Here is a 23,144-nt window from a genome sequence, read left to right as displayed (position 1 = left end):
TTCATTCTACAATTCATTTCTTTCCATGAAAATTGTTATAGAAATAAAGGATTTGAGGTAAAACTTTACATGAAATGCTCTTTAAAAATGTTTTTTTATTCATTCACAGGATGTGGGCTTCGCTGGCAAGGCCAGCGTTTATTGCCCATCCCTAATTGCCCTTTGAGAAGGTGGTGGTGAGCCGCCTTCTTGAACCACTGCAGACCATGTGGTGAAGGCACTCCCACAGTGCTGTTAGGGAGGGAGTTCCAGGATTTTGACCCAGCGATGATGAAGGATCGGCGATATATTTCCAAGTCAGAATGGTGTGTGACTTGGAGGGGAACTTGGAGGTGGTGGTGTTTCCATCTGTCTGCTGCCCATGCCCTTCTAGGTGGTCACGGGTTTGGGAGGTGCTGTCGAAGAAGCCTTGGTTTTGCTGATAACTTAGTTTAAAAAATGGATCAGGTGTTTGAGAAAAACGAAGCTACTACACCCATCAAATTGTTCGAGGGACAGTTTCAGTGTGTAGGTGGATTTTTGTTTCTCTCACACGTTTTTCCTTCGAATTGACTTGTTAGTTGTGCTTCTAACAACAAAAAAGCACCTCAATAGTTCAGCTAACTTTTTCCAAATTGAAACCCTCCCACGAGTTCACAGAGGCAGTAATCTCCCTCCAATTGGCTGCCCCGATTCCTACCCACTGCTGCTACATGCTGTGTATCGGAATTCCTATTGTGGGATCCGGGGATCCTTTTCCCACCTCAGGTGTCAATAAATCTTGTTCGAGTTTAATATAGGCAGATAGTCTGCTTCTGTTTGACTTCACTTCCGGTCACTGTATTTAAGCATGCAACTAAATTCAATCTCAGCATTAGAAGAATCAGGTGGGAGCCTAGCACAGAGCAGAACCATCACAGCTGAGCCATTGTGGCTCGTGAGGTGTCCCTGGTGCAATTTTGGAATTCTAAATCCCCTTTGATTTTTACCTGCAAACACAGACAACAACCCATATAGTGCTTTTAACATTTAAAAATGTACAAATGCATTTGGAGCTATACCAGGGAAATGACAGGGGTGGGAGACAGTGATCAATTTGTTGGGAACAAGGGCATTTGTTGGGAAGACACAGGCAAAGTTGACAGCATTAGGCACATGGAATAAAAACAGAAAATGCTGGAAATACTCAGCAGGCCAGGCAGCATCTGTGGAGAAAGAAACAGAGTTAACGTTTCCGGTCAATGACCTTGCAATGGAACTGGAAGATGTTAGAGATTAAGGCCTAAAAATTGGTTTGCCCCTGAAAATGGGCGCGGGGATCGTGATGCGCAATCAGCCCGTTCAGAGGACTTCGTGCTGCCCGCTCATTTCCATGATTGTGGCATTCAGCCCAGTGCTGAATGCGCTGCTGCATGGCTGAACGCTTAGCAGGGGGCTCAACTTCGTGCGAGGCTGGCACCACTTAATGCTAGCCTGCACTACTTAAAGGCAGTCTGCACCTTTTAAAGGGGAGGTGCATTCTGCCTGCAGCAGATCTTTGAATTGGCTGGGGAAGACAGTGAAGAACAGTTAATGATGGCACAACAATGGAGAGAGCGTGCACCAAGGTTCTCGGATGCAGCACTGAAGGCCTTGGTGCAGAAGGTGGATAGGAGGACAAAGACGCTGTTTCCAAAGGGAGCCAGGAGGCCCTCCAGGCAACAGTGTAAAGTGCAGTGGGGGCAGATAGCCACTGTGGTGAATGGCAGCGGTGTAGCCCCAAGGACGCGGACGCAGTGCAGGAAGAAATTTAATGACCTCACACGAGTGATCAATGTCAGTGAATTCATTTTCAAATGCCATAGCCCACCAACTGTACCACTAGCCTCACAAACTGCTCAATGCACCCCATCACTCACCTCCAGCCAGAGTTACGGTAGCTACACTCACAGTAGTTGCCTGGCCCGCACAATACTCTGTCCGCCGTTTACGTCGCAGCTAGCCAACTATCAAAATGCCGTTGATGTTGCTAGCTGAGTGGCCCACTCGTCGCAATTTCCAATATCACGGCTGTAGGTTCGCATGTCTATCTCCGTCCTTCTAGAGAGTTCAACAGCCACCTCGTCGCCAGTATTGCATCTTGACCGAACAGTAATAAATAGAGGAGACGGAATGTACCTTTTACTATTTATTGAGTAAATGGGTGGACATTACAGCACATTGTCTGCAAGGCAGAACCTGAAAGTGAAAGTGAAAGACAAAGTAAAACCGAGCCCCCCAGCACCCCCTTCAGGTAACACCTGGGAACTGGGACAAACTTAATTGAAGCAAAACTCAAAACACAACACATTGCACCATATTCACTGAACATTTTCCTTTCTCTTGCAGGAAAAGGTGGCACATAACCGATGCCAGCAGCATCTAACCGGCAGAGGACAGGCGAGCCTGCATAACCTCACCCCGAACATGCAGATGATGCCGGCCATTCTTGGGAGGGGCATCACTGAGCCCATGGCCAGTGGCAAGGCTGCAAGAATACAAGATGCCAGTATCCTCAAAAGTAATCCTCCTGCTCACATCCCATTTCCCCCTCATCCCACAATCTCTTCTGATTTACAAGCTGCACATGGTGTAAGCATGCACCTCTTGCTTTTCCCCTCTCCCTTCACCATTACCCTATACTTGTGCCTTTCTCATTTCAGAGACCCAAGAAATCCAACCTGCCCAGCCAGTGATGCAAGAACAAGAGAGAGGAGAGTGATGATGAAGAAGAAACACCATGGGCTGAATTTTGCCGGAGCTCAGAGGGCGGGTTCGGAGGCGGGTCTGTTGTCAAAATGGCAGTGATTGACAGCGGGGCGGAAGTCCACTCTGAACCCGCCTCCTTGTTAATTTCCCAAGTGCCGCCTCTCTGTGGTTTGCAGATCCGGCACTAAGCTGTGGGTCAGGCAATTGAGATACTTAAGAAGCTGCTTATAGGTATTTAAGCAGCATTTTACCAGGTCCTAACAATTCTTCCACGTTTTTTTACGAGGTTCCCAGTGCTCGGGGATCATGTCAGGTAAGTGTGTTGGGTTCTCAATGACTCTCCATTGCTGTGAACAGTTGACAGCTGCCAAAGTGGTATAAAAGGTATCATTTCACAGCTGTTCAATTTCCAGTCTTAGAGGCTGGAGCCTTCAGGATTTGGAATACAAGTTTCAGCTTTATGGAGGTTTGAAGTGTTTGGAGCAAACTCTCTATCCAGTGTCATCTCCTTGGAGCAACATCTCTCACCATTGACAGATCGCTTCTGCCATCTCAACTTCAGCTGCCATCTATTCCATCAGCATTGGTGCCCTTGGAAAAAAAATTCACCTTGGTCCTCAGAATCCCACCACGATCAGCCTCAACACCAACATCACCAGGCACACTGCAGCACCAAACTTCTCTGCAATCACCTGATGCTACACAGGACACAGGACACAGGGCATCAGCACCCGACCACATTGCTGCCCGGGAGGCCAGGGATGGCCTCACCATTGTAGGGGGTGGCGCGTGCGCCCAGTCAGTTATGCCCCTGGCTGCCTGTGAGCAGTTCGAATCGCCTCCACACCCCTGGGTTCTAGACACCGGACTTAGGTACAGGCAGCAATACAGAAAACACGAGTTGACAAGTGGTTTGGTGTAAGAAAACCAAGGTTTTATTAAAACAGAATCGAAAACACAGTCTTATGAGAAATTACTGGTAGAAAAATTACAGGCATATAATAATAATTATACTTATACAGGGAATGGGGAACACACGGCACCTCGAGGGAAAAACAATTACTTTAACAATCCCCTTATCCTTATCCCACCCCTATACCTAACTAGATTAAGCTATGAGGGGCCAGAATTCATGCTCACCAACCCAAAGCCTGTTGCTTTAACGGATGCGAGTTTTGAGGTTTGGTCTTCTATCCTTTTAGGTACCCTGTCGCCACGTGGTCTCAAGGCGCGGTGCTGGAGCTGCTGCTGCGACACACCTTTCTTCTCCTCAGCTACCGTCGTCATCTCGTCGCGATGGGTTCTGTTCTTCTCCCTCGGGCGATCATCGGCGGTAACATGTCTATAGGACGGTTGGCAGTCTTAACTGCCTAGATTTTACTACCCAAGCGTCAAATGCCAGTATATTTGTTGTGGCGTGGACACCTGCGTTTATTCGCAGTGTTCAACAAGATTCTCCCCCCCCCCCAAGCTCCAGCTTATAACTAGGCACTTGGCCTTTATCAATGCGTTTTTCGCTGCCCTGCTCTGCTCTTATCGAGTTGTTACCTTCTTCTTCGTCTCTCCTCGTCTCGTCTTGCCTCATTTCCTCTGCCCTCTCTCGTGGCCCGGGTGTCCTGGGTGACTTTGGACTCGAGTCTCGTTCCCCTCCCCTGCGATTGGTATGGATGTGTCCTTGACTGCTGGAAACTTACTGCGGGGAGCGAGGAGAGAACCCGCCACGAGGCCAGGGCATGAGTACGGGCGGTGGCAGCCCAAAGCCCGACAAGAGGTCAGAGTCGAGAGAGCAGAACAAGAGTCAAGAGAGTGATTGCTACAGAGGGCCTACAATTATACCCATTGCTTCATCTCCTATCTGCGCGCCAAATCAGGTCAGTTCACTGTTTTACTTTTGGCGGGCTGTTTAACATGATTATACCAATCTAAGTTAACTGGTTTTAGATGGCCGTTTATCGGACCTGATGGCCTTAATGTCCGGATTGTATTGTCATTAATGCATTCTAATCGGCCTGTCCAGCCTTGATGGCTCTCTTGAGCTGTTTCCGATTATTTATGCGGACAAACTAATGGCCTCATGCCTAGGCCTAACTGGGTTTGATCTGTCTATGATCTGACGTAATGCATATTCAGTGTAGCTGTCTGGCTTTCAAAACACAAAGTCCCTTTTCACAGAAAATGCATTTTAAGTTTCGATTTCCCAAAGCTGCTTGTGCTGCTACAGAGCCCAAGCCTTTTAAAATCTTGCAGGCTTTTGGTCACAAGGTGCGGCGCCATCTTTTGGATACCCTTTTTAAAATGTCCATGCAGGGTCCCTTTTATTAATAACCTTAGGGGAATGTGGGAATTTTGCGAATCTTACACCATGGCCAGATTTACTTCACTTGACGCTGTACACCCTGGCTGCCACATGATGCGCCAGGTTGGCACCACCCCACACCAACACCATAAAGCATCTCTACAATGCTCAAGCCATTCCTTTCACACTCACCGCCATTGGTTATGTCTCACCATTCATTGCAACTCACTAAGCCACTTCCAAAGGTGCACACACATCTGTCCAAGAAGGCAAAGTGTTGAAAATAAAGATTTAAATGTTTGACAACACATTAACAGAAACTTTACATGAACATTGGCGATAACACCCAACTGCCTACCCTTGTGTGTTGTTAGTTGGTATGATTGGACAAGGATGAGGGTGAGTGTGAGGGGTGGCTAGTGAGATGGGGAAGTGATAATGTGGATAGAGAGGGATGGATGGAGATGCAAGGTAAGTTGGTGTGAGTAAGGATGTGCAGGAGTAGGGTAGGGAAGGCAGAGTGATGGGGATGTGATGAGTGGCACAGCAGGATGAGGCTGAGTGTGGCTTTGCAGTAACGTTTCGAGATCTACTGACGACATCCCTGCTTGTGTCCTCCTGTGCAATGTGCAACCAGGCTGTGTTGGCCTCCTGAGCAAGTCTCTTCTGCCCATTGGAATGGAAGAGGACCTCCCTGCGTGCTGTGACTTCCTCCATAAGCATATGGAGGGAGTAATGGAGAGCCTGGGTGCAGCCGGGCACCTCTGTGCAGTGATTGTCAGTGTTTGCAGCACCTCAATGCTGCAGAACACTGACAGCACAAATGTCAAAATGATTGTGGACATGGTCCCTTTAAGGAAACCGGCTGATGACGCGGCGATGATGGGGTGGCCTACAGGAGAACACTGATGGGTATGACAACAAAATGCTTGGCGCGTTGGCAGGCCTGCCAGAAAGCCTGAGTACAATGTCAAGGAGCATGCAGGAGTCTGACACCAACCTTGCACAGGGCTTTGCACAGAGCTTGGGGCCCATGCTTTTCAGCATGGAAGGGTGGGCAGATCCATTAGCGCACTTGTGGACCCAACCATGATGCAGCGTCTGATGGCCGATGTCTCAGCTTCTATTGCAGCACAAGCAGAAGCCACCCAACATCTGAGTGCTGCAGTGGAAGCTTAGTCTTCTGTCATGCAAGCTCAGACTGCTCTTGTGCAGGCCCAGCTTGCTGCCCCGCAAGCTCAGACTGCCACCGTGGCTGCGTTTACCTGTGTAGAAAGGGGCTTGCAGGGTGTCACAGCAGCCCAGCCATCTGTCCTACAACAGATGGCTTGGAATGCTGAGGCGCCGCCCCGGGGGAGTGGCAGTGGTTCTGTGGAGCAAGAACCTGCTGTCCTCTCTCAGGATGACAGAATTCGTCCTCCCACCACTGCCACTTCGTCAATGCCCTTGCCTGTCAGCTGAGGTAGTGCAGTTAACAGCTGGGCATTCTGGGCCCAGAGGGGCTCAAGGTCATATTGCAAGGTCATCTAGTGTCTCCCCCACTGAAAGACAGCAGCTGTCCACCAGCCATGCTGCAGCCACTGGGGTAGCACTTTGCAGCAGCACTAGGACAGGCAAAGGCACACGCAAGACAGGCACTAAGGGAATGCACAAGGGTGATTAGTTGATTTTGTTATGTAATATTGGAAGGATTGATGTATAAATTATGTTTGGAATGTTTCTTTTGTGGTGGCTTTTATTTCAACATTGTGGCCAAGAGGCTGCTGTGATGATCAGTAACAGAAGGAAGGTAAGTTGTGGGACTATTGTTGAATGGAGAATTGAGGTTGTGTTCACTGGTACCGCAGTCAGATGTGTCGATCACGGACAGCCTGGGCAGAAAGGGGCTGTCTGGGTTGCTACCCCCTTCTACTTCCTCCTCCTCCTCTTCTTCCTCCTACTCTTCCGCTTCCTCCTCCTCCTCTTCCTCCTACTCCGCTGGTCACTGTATGCCTGGTGGCAAGAGGTGTGGCCTCATGATGGCGAGGTTGAGGAGCATCCAGCAGACCACGACGAATCTTGAGACGCGTTCTGGCGAGTACTGCAGGGCTCCTCCAGAGCGATCCAGGCAGTGGAAACATTGTTTAAGGATGCCAATGATCTGCTCTATCAGGTTCTGTGCAGCAGCAAAGCTCTTATTGTACACATGCTGCCCACGTGTGGTCGGGTTGCGGGGCAGAGTTATGAGCCAAGTGGTCAGTGGATAGCCCTTGTCGCCCAGTAGCCACCCTCTGGTTTGTCTTGGTGGCTCAAAGACTGAGGGAACAGCAGACTGGCGCAGAATAAAAGCATCACGACTGCTGCCAGGATGCTGGGCATTCACCATCACGATGTTCTGAGCATGGCTGCACAGCAACTGTACATTCAGCGAGCGATAGCCTTCACGGTCGCGGTACATCTCAGCATTTAGATGCGGCGCCCACAAAGCCACATGCGTGAAGTCAATGGCGCCCTGCACCATGGGAAAGCCCGCTATCCTGGCAAAGCCATGGGCACACCCCGCCTGCTTCTCTCTGATCAGAGAGAAGACAATGAAGTCCCCTCTCCTGGCCTAAAGGGCGTCTGTCACCTCTCTTATGCAGCAGTGGACGGCGAACTGGGAGATTTTACAGATGTCACCTGCTCCAGCCTGGGACGATCCCGACATGAGGAAATTCAGGGTTACGATCACCTTCACAGCCACTGGCAGTTGTCCTTGCCCTGGTGTGAGGCTGCAGGTCTGGTTGCAAGAGGTGCCAGAGTTCTGTGAGCACGTCCTTCGTAAAGCACAGACGCCTCACACACTGCCCCTGGCTCAGGCTGAGGTAGGAGAATTGCTCTCGGAAGACCCTAGCTGGGTAAGGCCTCCTGCTGAGAGTCCTTCTCCCCCTCCTTCTCCCTCTGCAAGCCGCTTGCCCTCTTCTTCGCTGCCTCTGCTCCATCTCCCTGTCATGCTGTTGGCCAAGGGGGATGACAAGTAGAGCACCCATGACTGGGAGCATGTGGTCTGACCAGAATCCTTGAAGTTAGAACCAAGGCCTTCTCCACGTACAGCACCACTCCCTGTCACCTCACCAACTTTACACAACTCTAGAAAGCTCCAAACTCTTCCACAAGCTTACGCAGAGCCAATAGAAATTAATTAGCAACTAACCTGTAAGTAGGTGATGATCCCTTTAAATATCACTGGTAGGGGGGTCCTTATTCAGCTGTGCGAGGTTAACACGACGTGTTAGTTCCAGCGTTGAGGATGAAAAGGCATGCTAATTGGCGTCACGATCCGCCTGCTCTACAAACTTCTGGCGCGCAGTCCCAGTGCCGATGCTAATGCCCTCACCAAGATGGCGCCCGGCGCGGCACGCACCAGAAGTGTGCGCTTGTGGCACGGATGCCATTTCGTCACAAAATGGCACCCGTAGTGCCAAATATTGGTGTGGGTGTGGGTGTGGAGGAGGAAAGAAGAAAGGGGAATCTCTGTGTAGACATGTGGACATTCGATGCAAAGCTCTGCCTGCCCATGCAAAAGGCAAGCAGTCGGCATGTAAGATGATGCTGTGTTCTGGCTCACTTGCGCATGACTGATAGTAGAGAGGCCTTAAGGTGATTTGGACATAAAGTCAATCTCTATGTGGACTTATCTTCTCGACCTTTAAAAGTAGAAAATCAGTAAGCTACTGGGCAATTCTGACAATTTATTACAGATTATCCTGTTCTTGGTGGCTAAGTGATTCCTTTCAGCTTTATTGCAAAGCAGAAAATTATTTTAACTGTGCAGAATCATTACCACTTGGTGACTTAAGAAAACTACCAGGCACTTGGTCTGAGTATTAAACAAGGCTTTAATCAACTGTTTTTCAACATGGAGACCTAGTTGTGTCCTTCACTAGTTCCTATTAAAGAATGTCCTGAGCAAGCTGGGCCCATGCCCAAGTATTTATACTCTCCCTGGACAGCGCCACCAGCAGGCCGCCCAATATTATTACATAAGTCATTTCCACATGAATGACAAGATTCATGTCACTTGGTTTTAAAAAATAGGCTAGTAACTTCAGGAAAGAAATCTGAGCCATGGGCATTCACCAGTAACTGAATAGAAGGAAAACCAAATTCCTATTCAGAAATGTTCGATAAAACCTAGAAAGTCTCATTGGGCCAAAATTCGGAATATACTAAATTTTAAAGAGATCAATGAGGTATGATTTTTTGATGTATTATTATCTTCAAACGTGCCCTATCCTTCCTACTTTTATGTCAATTAAAGTTTCATTTTTTTTTACTCTTTCCAGTTTTCTTCCTGCCTCCCCCTGAAGACATAGACGCCTTGCTGGCAAACTGTTCCATAGGTACTGGCAGCTCTTGGGTACTTCACCCAGATGGCTATTCACATGCGAGTCCAGACATGGAGTGTCAGCAGGCTTTGTAACCAGGGGGAGCATCACAGCCAGGCTGGAATCTTGTCTGCTGCCAACGAACACTCACAGTCCAGCAGTGGTCACTAGATAATGATCTTTCCACTCCCTAGCCTAGGGGTTGTGAGGCCAATTGGAACAGTCCTACCACCTCCGCTGAGAACAGCCAATTAAGCATAGGCTAGGGGTCAAAGTTGAGACCTTCCTGATTTGTATGGTTCAATTTCACACTGCACCTACGAACTGAGCTAACAGGTGTTTAATTAGAATATGTCCTATCATGTATTGACATGAATATTACATATAGTGAATATTCCAATAACTAACTCTAAAACATGATCCTGCTCTCATTGCATCTCAGTTTTAACCGTGAAATATTGCTATTTGACAGGCCTAGTTCTACTGATGCTGTTGGTAATATTCTGAAATAGCGATAAGCACAATTTCTCATTTTTACAAATCTATATATATAAAAGAGTTGGTTTGTCTGTTTGTCTGTTTGTCTGTCTGTCTGTCTGTCCGCTATACACTCAAAAGTTAGAGAGCGTACCTACACGCATGTTATATCAAATGAAAGCTTATCATTAGGGGAGTCTAATAGGCATATTTACTTTTTGGTCAGACAAAAATTGTTCGGACACTATACAAAAAATGTTCAACAAAAGGACAAAATCCGCTCATTAGCGGTTGACCAATCCTACCGCTCATTAGCATTGAGTGACGTGATGGTTGACCAATCGTACAGGGGATAGTGTTGACTGACGTGATGGTTCACCAATCCTACAGTTCAGTGACCTGATGGTTGACCAATCGGTGCATCACGGGGGGCGTTTCATTCCGTGTGTGGGCGGGCCTAATCCTGCAGCCTCCCGAAACTTCGCCGCCATTTTTTACATCCCCACAGCGACAGCACCAGCCAAACAAACCCCCACATTGCGGCTCCGGGAGCAGGAGGTGAGTTGCAGTCACTTGGGCCAGGCCTCACAACCGCTCGGCCCGAGACACAGAGCGGGCGGGGCAGCGTCAGCGGCCGGCCGTAAACTGCACCACCTGCGGCGTGGCGGCCGCACGCACCGGGAGCTCAGCTGGGGTCCGTCTCGGCCCGAGAGCCCGGCCGGGCCTTCAGTGCTAGGCCCCGCACGTCCACCGCGGCCGGGCTCAATTTTCAAAGCCCTTCCCCGGGTGTCAAAAGAGGGGGAGGGAGGGAGAGGAGAGGGGGAGAGGGAGAGAGAGGGAGAAAGAGAGAGAGGGGACAGACAGGGGCAGGGAGAGAGAGGGGGGGAGAGAGAGAGGGGGCAGGGAGAGAGAGGGGCAGGGAGAGAGAGGGGGAGGGACAGAGAGAGGGTCAGGGAGGGAAAGAGTGACACAGAGCGCGGGAGTGGCAGCACCCAGCCGTAAACCGTGCGGCCCAAAAAAGCCCTGGCAACGCCGGGCCCCCCCAGCTAGTAACCTATAGTTGGGAAGGAGTTAGTTTCCCCTTTCACCACTGTCTTGCTCGCCAGATCTAGCTTGACAGTACCAAGTGTTGAATGGAGCAGGTATTTGACCATCGTATTTGTACACACAATTGACTCTGATCCTGTCCCCATCTGATTTCCACACTTCTAACGATTATCACTAGATAGAGACTTGGGGCAGGAACCCTCAATAATTCTCCCCTCCCTGACCAGGAGGCACTGATACCAATTACTTTGGCTCAGATCATTGAATTCAACACAGACTAAAAATTAATACAGGGACCCTCTTTAGTTTGTGTGGCTCAGCTATGAAATGGAATGCCCCACAGGGCCACCAGGGCAGACCTGAGCAGGGACGGAGCTGAAGGAAACTACCATCCCATGGTTTTAGGGTTTTGAACTATTCAAGCAACCTCCTGACCCCTGATTGTATTTTGCTCCTGCTTCCCTCCCTTCACCAATGGTTTAAAATTCTTTATTTGAAGAGCTTTTGTCACCACACACTTTCCATTTGAGGTCCTAACAGAGCCAAACTTGTTTTGTTTGGAGAAAGAAAGACTGATAGCTCTTTGAAATGCTGAAAGGCATAGATAATATATGTGTAAGCAGGACATTTACCTTAAACTGTGATCACAAAACAAGAAGACATGAGTACTAAATTGGTAAGCCTCAAGCAAATTTAGAGAGATCAGAAAATGTTTTCTTTTCCCGCACAATGTTGTGAAAATGCGGAATAGATTCCTACTGAAATCAATTGATGCTGTCAGATTAATACCTTTAGAAACCAGCTGAATTAAGAACAGGATCAAAGGTTGTAGGTATATGCACAGAAGTAGGTAAGGTAAGTGATTTGTTGCAGAAAAAACTATTCTGAAAATCACAGTGCGCAGTTGCAGCCTTCTTCAGTCCTAGTCTCAGTATGAGGCCCACTGTGTTGATGACTCCCTCCCCTTCACACCACTTGCTCTCCTACTATGCTCTCCATGTCAGCCTCCCTACCTTGGAGCTGTTCACTGACAAAGCTCACACAGCATTTACTTTGCTGCTATGACCCTGAGAAAGGTGCACCTGCTGTCTTCATTCAGCTCTGTTCAGGGGCCAGAACTTTCACTGTCTATGCCACCTTTTATGCAAAACCGCAGCACTTGGGCAGAAAATGCACTACAGGTGGGGGGATATGTAGAAAGTTATGTGATTTGACATGGGATGATATTCTGCGATAGATCTACTACCCACTCCATGGATGATTAAATGACTTGTAGACCATCATTGCTCCAGTTCTATTGGGACCACAAAATTGTCTTCTGAGGAGCTTAGCCAGTCAGAATTGAAAAGCGAAAATTCTGTTGCGGTTAAATTTCTCAACTTCCACTTAATGCTTCACAGAAACCTTACAGAATACGACGTTACTGGAAGTTTTACCTGAGACTACTTACCTGCTTTAGGGAGTTAAACGTGTTGGGGAGAACCGAGAACAGTGCAAACTGTACAAGATCCATTGTAGGATGTAGACTCAATGGACTCGATTTTGCCAGGCCTGAGGAGGCGGGATTGGAGGCATGTGAGGTGTTAAAATCGCAAAACATGGCGGGCGGCTCCGATCCCGCCTCCATCCTGCCTCCGAGCAATTTTCCCAGAATCGGGGTTTCAGATCCCGTTTCCATCCTGCCTCCAAGAGGCGGGATAGGCCCTTAAGGCCCTTAACAACCACTTAAGTGCCTCTATAATCCCATTTTGAGAGGCCTTTCTGAATTTCCCCCGTCTTGCACGTCTCCTCTGGAACACGTCAGTTAATCCAGGCGGCCTAACAAGTGGATTGCTTACTAGCAGCTGCAGCTCCACCATTAAAAAGGAGTTTTCAGCAATGATCATTTGCAGGTGGCAGAACTTTGCTGTCTCAGGTCTGGGAGAACTTTTAGCGGCCTACTCATTGTTGTGGAAGTTTGGAGCCTAAGACCCATCTCCAGTGTGACCTCCTGGGAAATCCCTCTCGCCACCTTGACTGAGCGCTTCCTCGACTGAGGCATATACCAGAAGCATGGGAACCATTTATTTCCTTTCCCCCTGGACATCAGATTCAGACGAAGACCAGCCGCGGCAGCAGCAGAACCATGAACAACAGCAGCACCAACAGCAGCTGCAACAACAGGAACGCCAAGCTGCTGCTCACCCACCTGAAGCTGCACAGGCCAGAAGGCACCAGCGCGCGGCCACATTGCTGCCCGGGATGCAAGGGACGCACTCATGTTGGCCAGATTTTCTTAGCCTGCACAATCAAACACTTCTGCCTCGCACCTTCTTACCAGAGCATCGACAATGGACAAGAAGCTGCGGATTCTTATCACTCAAACCACCATACTGGCAATTGCAAGTCGCCCTAAGCCCTCAATGTGGAAGTCCCATTTGCGAGATGACACAGGCCACAACTTCAACAGTTTGCCATCAGATCTGTTTATCATAACATTACAAGGATGGCTTGTCAAACAACAATACAACAGAACACCCAAGTAACTACCCTTGTGACTATTCGTGCTTTATCTTCCTCTTACGCGTGCTCCTACATGGTGCTTCCCCTGTGGCTTCAGCAGATGTGGAGACCCATTTCTCACTTTCTTGCTGCTCCTGTCTCGACACCTTTGGCAGGCGTCATCTGAGGTTGCGAGCCTGTGAGGGCTCGGCAACAGTCTGCTGCTCCTGCGGCTGTGCAGGGGCTGAGACGCCCATCTCAGTTGGGTGAGGACACTGGTGGGGCTCTGACCGAAGGCTTTGCAGTGGCATGGTCGTGTGAGCGCTTGGAGAGGAGCCCCCACTTCCTTTTTGTCAGCCACCAACATCCCTCTCGTGGGTCAGCCCCACTTCAGAGCAAGCAAGTGGCTTGACAACACCTTGCTGCACTTCAGGGGGGCCATGAGGACCCATTTCTGCACTGGAAGTCCTACTCCAGAGGACTTCCGTGAAGGTCTGGTTTCTATGCTCAATAGCTGACCATCGCTCCTCAAGAGATGTCAGTCTATTCTGAACAATGACCATGTTTTCAACACTCTGGAGACTTAGCTCCTCCATGGCCATAGCTATCCTCTCCTCTACTGTAGCCATACATTCCACGGAGGTTGCCATCCTTTCCATGGTGATGCGTTCATGCGCCAATGCCTCCACAAAGGCTCTGCTCATGTTCGCGATGGACTCCTCCATTCGCTCCACACTCGCAGCGACCCTTGAGACTCCTGCATCTGTTCCTGGAGTTCCAGCACTGCTCTCCTCCTGGATGGACACGGAGGCACAGGGTCGACATGCAGCTGAGCCGAGCTGGCAGAATCCTGCGCCCTCCAACGAGGACTCTCCACTGCTGTCCCTGTCTCCACCATCTGCTGATGCTCACTTGTGAGCTGTGATACACCAGGAGACAACAGTACTGTATCTCGTGAAGTTCCCACCAAGGTGTGAGTGTCTGTGCTGGTGCTGGGTTGGCTGAATTTTGCTGACGTTGCACCCTCAGAGGTTGCAGCTTCCTCTGAGGAGTCTTGAGGCTCAGGTTGTTCCTCCTGGACAGTGGGGATGGGGGCTGTTGATGGTCCTGTGGGGGAGTAAAGGAAAGAGTTAGAGATGTGAGGTAAAGGATGCATGCACATTGAATTATGCAGATGATCATAAGCGAACCTGTTAGAGCATCAGAATCATTATCATTCACTCATGCAATGTCAATGAGAGAGATGCCAAACTATTCTGTCACCAGCTTGCTGTGATGCACCCCTCTGTCCGTCCCCCACTTGCAAATTGTCCTCCACTCTGGCGATCTCCAGGGCCGCCTCCTCCCAGGGGGTGAGCTGGGCTACTGAGGGTGGCCCTCCTCCTGTCCTCGCTCTTTCCCTCTTATTGTGGGCTCTCTTTTCCTGCAATGCGGGACACAAGTGGAGTTTGAGTGAGAATGAAGGAGTGAGTGTAGAGAATCCATAGCATAGATACTTAGAAGGACACAAAGATGGAGTGAGGTGGCAAGACCAAGGGCCCTCCCTGTCTGTTGTAAGTTGTTTTCATATCATCACAGCAATAGGGAGTGTGAGGGCTGCATAGTCGAACAGTTAAGTGAATGTGAACATACAGAGAGAGGGAATGGGTAAGGGTGCAGGGATGTCAGTGTCAAGTGGGATGTGGAGGAAGAGGTTGGCAAAGCAGAGTGCTAGTGAGGAGAGGCGATGGGGATCAGATTGAGGGTGATGGGAAAGTCATACTCACTTTTCCTGTGCAGAGAAGGTCATGAAACCTCTTCCTGCACTGCAGCCAGGTTCTGCGGCACATAGAGATTGAGTTGACCTCCTGGGCCACTTGCATCCACATAGCTTTAGTCTGCTGGGGAGGCTTTTTCCTCCCTGAGGAAGGGAAGAGCACCTCTTTATTTGATCTTGCTCCCTCCACCAGAGCTTGGAGGGAGGCCTCATCAAACCTTGGAGAACACTTTGGCCTACTGCTGGACATAGTTGCTGAATGAAGCGATCAGAACAATGGGCATAAAGTTTAAAGTCTCCAGAAGAAGCAAGGCTGCTTGCAGGCCTTAAATCCAGCAGCATTGACGTCATCGGAGGCAACTTTCTGTATGAAAAGACTCATTGGGCCAGGGGTTTCCACACACTGGAAATCAAGTGCCCAGTTAGGGCAAAATCGCACTTTTTTCCCACTTCACATTGGAGTCGTGGTCCTGACACGAAAACCACCTGACACGCCCCAGCCCGCCCCCAATGGCAAAATTGAGCCCTATGGGTTGAATGGACTTTCTTAATTCTAGTCTTTGCTTGGATGCATACCCCAGTTCAAAATCAGGCAGTGCATCATTAACAGCCTTTTAATTTATTTCTGCTGTTCTATACCACCAAGAAAGAAAGAAAGACTTGCATTTATATAGCGCCTTTCACAACCACCAGCCATCTCAAAGCACTTTACAGCCAATGAAGTATTTTTGAAGTGTAGTCACTGTTGTAATGTGGGAAACGCAGCAGCCAATTTGCACACAGCAAGCTCCCACAAACAGCAATGTGATAATGACCAGATAATTTGTTCTTGTCATTTTGGTTGAGGGATGAATATTGGCCAGGACACCTGAAAACTAGCACAAGATGACCAACAAAAAAGCTGATACAGTCCCCAAAATATTGAGAACTCAGGTAGTTACACAGGCTCTGTTACTTAAGCTGTAAGTATGCCCGACATTCCCTCACTTGCATTGGAGAGAAAGAAAAACATAAGTACATGGAAACCTAACGGAGTAAATCTAAATGTTGCAGAGGCAAAATTGGTGGTGCATTTTTAGAGGGGATTTGGTGAACTTGCTCCCTTGAAAAACTTTGCATTTTTACACTAAAAACAAAACATTATGATTAATATTAACACTTCTATACTTCTCAATTAATAGACTGTTCATCTGTAAGAAGAGGAACAACAAAAGTGGCATTTGCATTTTCAACAGACCAACCAGATCTCAAAATTACCTTCAACAATTTCTCTCCCACGCCCAACAAGCCACTCTATTCCTCTAGACTCAATTAGCAAAGACATTGTACCCCATACACTCTCATCCTTTCACAGTGATACTCATTTATCCTTCCTTCCTTCCTTCCTTCCTTCCTCCCTCCCTCCCTCCCTCCCTTCCTTCCTCCCTCCCTCCCTCCCTTCCTTCCTTCCTTCCTCCCTCCCTCCCTTCCTTCCTTCCTTCCACCACACTTATTCTCAACTAATCCAATCATATTTCTTCCTCACCCATCCCAAAGCATAGCTCTTAGCTTCTTCCCTCTTCCCCGCAAAGCACTGGTGCAAGCTCACATGTCTTCCCATCAACCATTTCCCCCTGCTTTTCTATTGCTATCTGTTTCCCCATTTTCCTCCCTTTCATTGCAATCCAGTTGCACCCCACCCACTCTATCCTATTGCTACCCAGGTCTCACTGCGAATCCCTCTCCTCTCAGCACTACTAGGGGCAGTACTGGCAGAGATTGTGACCTCTGTACTCTGTAGGCGGGGGCTTCAGTTCTCACAAGAGTTCTTATCTACAGTAAACAGAGGCAGAAATCATATCCATTAGCATTGGAGCAGCGTTAAGAGGAGGGATGGACCTGGTTCAGACTCAGGTAGGAGCAGGATTAGGGAGGGAGGAAGAGGGGCTTGGTCTGTGCTGATTTTTGCCAGCAAATCCTGACCTGATCAGACACCTAAAGCATGAAATCATAGCATCATAGAAATTTACGGCACAGAAGGAAGCCATTCGACCCATTGGGCTGGATTTTGTCAATGGGGGCACGTTGGGGGCGGAACTGCTGGTTCTCGGGTTTCAGTCCTGCCACCAACGACATCCGGCCAACCCACGCTATTTTCCCTTGATTGACCTTGTTAAGCCCGCCCTGCGGGCTTGGCAGGCCAATTAAGGGAAAGCCGGTGGCAGAGGACGTCAACGTATGACGTTTCATCTGTCAAAAATTTTGTTAACACGCAGTTAATTGGCTGTAATCTCCTTCCCGCCTTGAGGAGACGGGTCCCTGCGCGAGTCAGAGACCCGCCTCCCGGGAAGATGGCACGGAGGTGGGTTGGGAGCGGGTTCGTTGCCCGCTCCCAGTTTCTGCCATTTTCCCAGCAATCCCGCCTCCATACCCGCCTCCCCAAGGCTGGGAAAATTCCACCCATTGTGTCTGTGTCGGCTGAAAAAGAGCTATTCAGCCTAATTCCACTTTCCAGCTTGGTCCGTAGCCTTGTAGGTTGCAGCACTTCAAGTGCATATCCAAGTACTTTTTAAATGTGATGAGCGTTTCTGTCTCTACCACCCTTTCAGGCAGTGAGTTCCAGACCCCCACCACCCTCTGGGTGAGGGAAGTTCTCAGCGTTCCTCTAATCCTTCTACCAATTATTTAAATCTATGCCCCCTGGTTATTGACCTATCTGCTAGGGGAAATAGGTCCTATCCACTTTATCTAGGCCCCTCATATTTTTATGCACCTCAATCAAGTCTCCCCTCAGCCTCCTCTGCGCCAAAGAAAACAACCCCAGCCTATCCAATCTTTCCTCATAGCTAAAATTCTCCAGTCCTGGCAATATCCTTGTAAATCTCCTCTGTACCCTCTCTAGTGCAATAACATCTTTCTTGTAATGTGATGACCAGAACTGTACGCGGTACTCTAGCTGTGGCCTAACAAGTGTTTTATACAGTTCAAGCATAACTTCCCTGCTGTTATATTCCAAGCCTCGGCTAATAAAGTAAAGTATCCCATATGCCCTCTGAACCACCTTATCTACTTGTCCCGCTACCTTCAGGGATCTGTGGACATGCACGCCAAGGTCCCTCTGTTCCTCTACACTTCTCAGTATCCTACCATTTATTGTGTATTCCCTTGCCTTGTTAGCCCTCCCCAAATACATTACCTCACACTTTTCTGGATTGAATTCCATTTGTCATTTTTCTGCCCACCTGACCAGTCCATTGATATCTTCCTGCAGTCTACAGCTTTCTTCTTCATTATCAACCACACAGCCAATTTTTGTATCATCAGCAAACTTCTTAATCATGCCCCCTGTCATGAATCTTATCATTCATGAAGAAATGACTCATGAAGTAACACTGGGCGGCCAGCTGGTGGCGTCGTCCAAGGAGTATAAATACTCAGGCGTGGGCCCAGCTTGCCCAGGACGTTTTTGTAACCATGAACTAGTGATGTAACTAGAATCTCATGGTTGTGAAACAGTTGATTAAAGCCTTGTTTTATACTCAAACCAAGTGCTCAGTAGTCTTTTTACATCACCCCCTACATTGAAGTCTAAAGCATTGATGTATACCACAAAAAGCAAGGGGCCTAGTACTGAGCCCTGCAGAAACCCCCTGGAAACAGCCTTCCGGTCACAAAAACATCCGTTGACCATTACCCTTTGCTTCCTGCCACTGAGCCAATTTTGGATCCAACTTGTCACTTTCCCTTGGATCCCGTGGGCTTTTACTTTTCTGACCAGTCTGCCACGTGGGACCTTGTCAAAAGCCTTGCTAAAATCTATGTAGACTACATCAAACGCGCCACCCTCATTGACCCTCCTTTTCACCTCCTCAAAAAATTCAATCAAGTTAGTCAGACACAACCTTCCCTTAACAAATCCATGCTGACTGTCCTTGATTAATCCTTGCCTTTCTAAATGACGATTAATACCGTCCCTCAGAATTTTTTCCAACAATTTTCCCACCACCGAGGCTAGGCTGACTGGCCTGTAATTTCTCCCTTTTTAAACAATGGTACAACGTTAGCAGTCTTCCAGTCCTCCAGCACCACACCTGTAGCCAGAGAGGATTGAAAAATGATGGTTGGAGCCTCTGCTATTTCCTTCCTTGCTTCTCTTAACAGCCTGGGATACATTTCATCCGGGCTTGGCGGTTTATCTACTTTCAAAGACGCTAAACCCCTTACTACTTCCTCTCTCACTATATTTATCTCATCTAAGATTTCACACACCTCCTCCTTAACTACAATATCTGAATCGTCCCTCTCTTTTGTGAAGACAGATGCAAAATATTAATTAAGAACCATACCCACGTCTTCCGCCTCCACACATAAGCTTCCTTTTTGGTCTCTAATATGCCCTATTCTTTCTTTCATTATCCTCTTGCTCTTTATGGGATTTCCTTGATTTTACTTGCCATTATTTTTTCCTCTCTTTGCTTTCCTAATTTCCTTTTTAATTTCACCCCTTTATTTTCTATACTCTAGGCTTTCTGTAGTATTGCGCTCTTGGTATCTGAAAAAAGCTTCCCTTTTTTCCCATATCCTACCCTATATGCTCCTTGACATCCAGGAGGCTCTAGGTTTGGGAGTCCCACCATTTTTCTTTGTGGGAACATATTTGCTCTGGACCCTCACTATCTCCTCCTTGAATGCCTCCCACTGCTCTGGCACTGATTTACCTTCAAGTAGCTGTTTCCAGTCCACTTTTGCTAAATCACATCTCAGCTTAGTAAAATTGGCCTTTCCCCAATCGAGAACTTTAACTCCTGATCTACCTTTGTCTTTTTCCATAACTATACTAAATCTAATTGGATACCTTTCTAATTTTTACTTTTTTTGTATAAATCCCTGCTTAATGACATCACCAGAGGATTAGATTGGCTAGAGTTTCTGAGCTCAACAATATGAATGAAGTCAGCTAGCATCAGTAGAGATAAAGTCTGGAACTTCTCTCTTGTCTGAAGCAAATTCTCCAATACCATCTAATGAATGTCAGTGGTAGCACTCTCGCCTATGAGTCGGGTGGTTAGGTGTTCTAGTCCCAGTCCAGGGACTTGAGCATAAAATCTACGCTGACACTCCAGTGCAGTACTGAGGGAATGCTGCACTGTTGAAGGTGCCGTCGTTTGGATGAGATGTTAAACCAAAGCCCCGTCTGCCCTCTCAGGTGGGCGTAAAAGATCCCATGGCACTATTTCAAACAAGAGCAGGGGAGTTCTCCCCAGTATCCTGGCCAATATTTCTTCCTCAACCAATATCACTAAAACAGATTATTTGGTCATTATCACATTGCTGTTTGTGGGACCTTGCTGTGCATAAATTGGCTGCTGCATTTCCAACATTACCACAGTAACTAACTTTAAAACTATTTCATTGGCTGTAAAGCGCTATGGGGTGTCCTGAGGTTGTGAAAGGTGCTATGTAAATGCAAGTCTTTCTTTCCTTTTTATGTTCACTATCAATAATATTGTTTCAACACCTGACTGGACATTGTGGACTGACTACAGAATCTTCTCAATGTAGAATTAAGCATAACCCAAAGCTGTTTTAATTTCTGCTGTTGTATGAGGAAAATTATAAGATGGGACAGTAATTCCCTTGACCTATCGCCCTACAGTACAGTTTCTGTGCTAATTGAATAATACCAATGAGAGAAGCACTTTACTTCGGCATTTTTACTATCAAGTAAGACTTGCAAAAATCAAGTGGTATATGTAGAAAAATAGACAGGAAACATCATTCATAGGCATCTGTCACAGCTTCAACTATAAATACTTGTTCAACTCCCTATACAATCAGGCACAACAACTCCTCCAAGCCTGTCTACTGATGTCATCAGCACTTGCTGATTAAATCTTCATAAAGATCAAGTTTTCCAAAATAACTGCCAACTAATCAAAACAGGTTTTCATAAGATTTTTGCAAAATGATTAATACCATAAATACAGCACAAACTAGGGAACATGCCGTTTTTCCTTATTAAATACTGAAAAGTAAATTTAAAACAGACACTAGAACAACCTTGTTTGTTGAACTCACAGATTGATAAAGCTTCGAATGACCTGTCCAACACAGCACCTGAGGGAAAAGCACTGATATAGCTGGATGCTATAATGGTCGAGTTAAGTACTAAAAAGGAATTGAGCATTAATGGACTGAATGTTCTTTTCTCATCCTTGACTTTTCTTATGCGCTTCTTACATAACCAGACTATTTGACAATTGTAGATTAATGGCATTGCATAACTAGAACGTAAGTAGGCATTCAAATCTAAGAACCCCCGATGACACAGTTGATAAAGTTGCTGCTCAATTTAGGACTGAGCTGTACAGATCAGAAACCCACAACTGCTATTCTGGTCTGTGCTGAGTTAGCTGATCTGAGCAATTGGGATGGGCTACGGTTGGCTGCAGTGCTCCCGGGCTGGGGAAGATGGAAAAAAAATTAAATCAGCATTTGTTCTTGCTCCTGATCACGTGCCGTTGACCCGTCGCTGGAAGAGAACTTGCGCAGACGTGGGTTAAGGATGGGTCCTGGCCCATTCCCCACAATCAAATAGCCTGCTGACACGCACTAAATTCATGCATGAAGAATGGCCATTTGGCAGGGTACCAGAGGGTGGCTGTAAACCATATGCCAGCACAAATCAGCACCTTCAGCAGAGGAGGGAGGAGCAGTAAAGATTAACATCTATTGCAACTGCTCCCAACATCAATTCCAAATATATACTGATAATATTTGCATAAATGTATAACAATCAGCCCTCGGTAAAAAGGTTCATGGACACTGTGGCTAAGTACTGCTCTGAGAAGTGTTTATTCAAACCAGCACAACATGTTTGGTATTCCAGAGTAACACTAAGCTCTGCGATGCCTTTCTTAATCAAAGCCAGCTTCATGATTTGTTAGGTTTAAAAGAACCAAATGTGTCTTCTTTTTTTTCTCATGACTCCCATCTGTATTAAATGTTCTGTGGTTACCCCAGACTGAGAACAATAAATTATTTCAGAGTGAAGCTAATGGGCATTCCCAACACAGCTTTTGCAATGTACGATTTGAATAAAAGCACCAGAGCATTGAAACATGGAACATTGAAAATGTATTTAACCTCTGAGGAGGCAGATATTATTTAATACAAAGCACAAAATCAAGTGGTTTGAAAATCCTTTCATGCCATTTGGACTTATGTTTCAATTTTCACAAGTATTCTCCAATTTAAATGACACTCGCTGATCTCCCGTGGTGTTGCTCAGAGGTAGTCTGGATTCTGGAGCATTTTTGTGCTGTCTCACTGCTAAGATGGAGCTGTGTGAACGGGACCCGTCCTTTAGGCCGTTACACGGATACTCCCTGTGGGGAATTGATCTTAATAGACATATCCTGAAATTAATTAGGAAGCAAACTGTAGCTTCTTGTAAATATCCGGATCCTGCTCTTAAAAAGAAGACATGGTATCAAGGTCAGGAAAAATAGCAGGAAATGACTGGCTATCGTTCTTTGACATATTTTTGAAGTGCTTTGTCTGAAGCATGACAGACATGTTTGGATGCAATATGCACACGAATACACACACTGGCTGATCAATGGAGTTTCCCCCAATCCTTATTGTTGGGGAATGGTCTAGCAGGAGCCTGGTGCCCTTCAGTACTTTGCCTGAGAGGTCAGTCTTCACCTGTGAGCTTACACAGTGAGCATTAACAGGATATTTGACCTTAGGAAACATCTTTTCTCTGGCCCGGGGCAAAAAGAATAATGATAGCTTGCCTACCATGGTATTGACCTACTGTTGGGTAACATTGGGCTTTCCTGGTGTGGTACTGAGTCAAGAAGGTTCCAGGTTCCATCTCAATTAGAGTGGCTGTAGGGATAATATAATTAGCCACAACAACATTAACAGCAAGGAGATGAAAGGCCAGTATTTAATGAATTAAATTATTGCACCACAGACCTCCATAGACAGAATCCTATGGAAATTAAGGATAGTACAGAAACTGCAATTCCCACCTGCCCAGCTAAGT

Source organism: Somniosus microcephalus, chromosome 24, assembly GCF_052327205.1.
Source record: "Somniosus microcephalus isolate GS21.2 chromosome 24, FLI_Smic_1.0, whole genome shotgun sequence".
Lineage (NCBI taxonomy): Eukaryota > Metazoa > Chordata > Chondrichthyes > Squaliformes > Somniosidae > Somniosus > Somniosus microcephalus.
This window is presented reverse-complemented; position numbering follows the sequence as displayed.